The 996-nt window shown below is 36.4% G+C and overlaps 1 non-coding gene across 1 annotated transcript; it reads right to left on the reverse strand.

The window, feature by feature from the left end:
* Window positions 1-585: 585 nt before the first annotated feature.
* LOC124896411 lies at window positions 586-691 on the reverse strand. Its single transcript, XR_007052774.1, has one exon. It is a non-coding gene; the product is annotated as a small nucleolar RNA R71 (small nucleolar RNA).
* Window positions 692-996: the final 305 nt, after the last annotated feature.

Below are 996 nucleotides of genomic sequence, written 5' to 3' on the forward strand. Positions count from 1 at the left end.
TACACCCAATTTTGAGTGTAATTTTGAGAGTTATAAAAACCAGCATCATTGCCTGGGAGTGAAACATAATTTTCACAATTGTAGTGTTGTTAGTTACCTTAGGTAAGCCGTAGTGTTTTAGTTTACATTATTTGTTGTTTTTGTCTTTTCTTAGGTGACTATAATAGCATACATGATACCATAAGCCAACACGGTAGTAATGCCATCTGTTTTGATGGGCATCTTGAGGATATGGATCATCTTATTGATGCAACTGAGCTAGTGCTATTCGTATTCCACCAGCATAATTAAATGGAGTATTTCACATTACTAGAGTAATGATTCATTTGCTTCAAATGAAAGGGTTGATTGGAGGTCAAGCACACGAGGATGCTAATCTACACTTGAAGAATTTTATTGATGTGTGCTCTTCATTTGACATATCCCTTATTTCTTAAGAATCAATCTGGTTGCGTCTTTTCCCATTATCTTTGATGGGAGAAATGATATTATGGTTGTGATCTTTGCCCGCGAGATCTATCACTTGATGGGTGGAGCTCAAAGAAGCATTCTTGGATAGGTATTTTCCTCCTTCGTAGATATTACAACTAAGGGACGAAATCACCAATATTCGCAAACTTAATGGTGAAACATTGTATGAAGTTTGGCAATGTTTCAATGATAATTTAATGCAATGCCAAAATCATGAGGTTTCAGAGAAAATGCTTCTTCAAATTTTCTATAGGCCATTGAACTAATTGAACAAAATGGTGATTGATAATGCATCCAGTGGATCTCTTATTAATTTATCTTATGGTGTTGTGGTAACTTTGCTATATCAAATGACAAAACAAAATAGAGTATAACATATGTGAGAGATTGAGGTGGCCATGGGGTCCCCCACGACATCTTTCGTAAGCAAAGAGCAAAAGAAGAAGGAGGAGGAAAGGGACAAGAATATGGCCAAGGTAATGACTCAGCTTGACCTTCTTTCCAAACATGTGATAGGTGTTCCTC

This window comes from Capsicum annuum, chromosome 2, assembly GCF_002878395.1.
Source record: "Capsicum annuum cultivar UCD-10X-F1 chromosome 2, UCD10Xv1.1, whole genome shotgun sequence".
Lineage (NCBI taxonomy): Eukaryota > Viridiplantae > Streptophyta > Magnoliopsida > Solanales > Solanaceae > Capsicum > Capsicum annuum.